General features: G+C 37.5%; 1 pseudogene; it reads left to right on the plus strand.

The window, feature by feature from the left end:
• Positions 1-287: 287 nt before the first annotated feature.
• LOC136227165 (cytochrome P450 81Q32-like) lies at positions 288-1,041 on the plus strand (annotated as a pseudogene).

Here is a 1,041-nt window from a genome sequence, read left to right on the forward strand (position 1 = left end):
ATCAATTACACCATCTTCTTCCTCTCTCTCTAATTTTTTATTTTTTTCTTCTTTCTCTCTCCTCTCTCTCTCTCCTCTTTGTTAATTTCTCTCTAAAATCATTGAATTTGACTCACTTTCACTCCTTTTACATATAACCATAACAGTTTCACTTATTAAGTTTTTTCATCCTGGTTTTCAAATGAGTTTTTTAACACTGACCAATTCTTTATTCTATTTACTGAAATTAAATTCCAAAAAACCCATAACAAAGAGGTAAAATATACCATATCTAAATTCATATCCTAATTCCCATATCTAAATTCATTTTACTGAAATATATAACAAGCAATAATTTCCCTCCATCTCCCCTTCTCTTCCCATCATCGGCCATATCCATTTGCTGAAGCAACCACTTCATCAAACTCTTAATCACCTCTCTTCCAAATACGGCCACGTCTTTCTTCTCCGATTCGAGAATCGTCGTCTCCTCTCCAACTGTTATTGAGGACTGCTTTACCAAAAACGATATCATCTTTGCAAATCGCCCTCGCTTGCTCGCCGAAAAACACCTCAATTACAATTACAGAACTATAGGATTCTCTCCCTACGGCGAACAATGGCGGAACCTCAGGCGATTAATGACCTTATAGCTTTTCTCTTCTGCTCGTCTTGCCACGTTTACTTCTATTCGACAACACGAGGCTGGGCTGTTGATGAAGCAATTATATGAGGATTCAAGAGAAAAAGAGGTGAAAGTTAAGCTGTCTTCAAAATTTGTTGGTTTTGCTTTCAATATCATGATGAGGATGGTGGCTGGAAAAAGGTATTACGGAAACGATGTAGTTGATAGAGAAGCGGATCGATTTTCGGGATATTATGAGAAAATCGCAGAGGCTCATGGTGTGATGAGTTTGAATGATTTTTTTTCCAGTGCTACAATGGATTGATTTTCAAGGAGTGGAGAGGAAGATGCAGACGGTAATGAAGGAAATGGATAATTTCCTTCAGTCCCTTGCTGATGAGCATCGGAAAATGAGGAGTCAATATTTGTTGGTGTAA

The sequence above is a fragment of the Euphorbia lathyris genome, chromosome 4, assembly GCF_963576675.1.
Source record: "Euphorbia lathyris chromosome 4, ddEupLath1.1, whole genome shotgun sequence".
NCBI classification, from domain to species: Eukaryota; Viridiplantae; Streptophyta; class Magnoliopsida; order Malpighiales; family Euphorbiaceae; genus Euphorbia; species Euphorbia lathyris.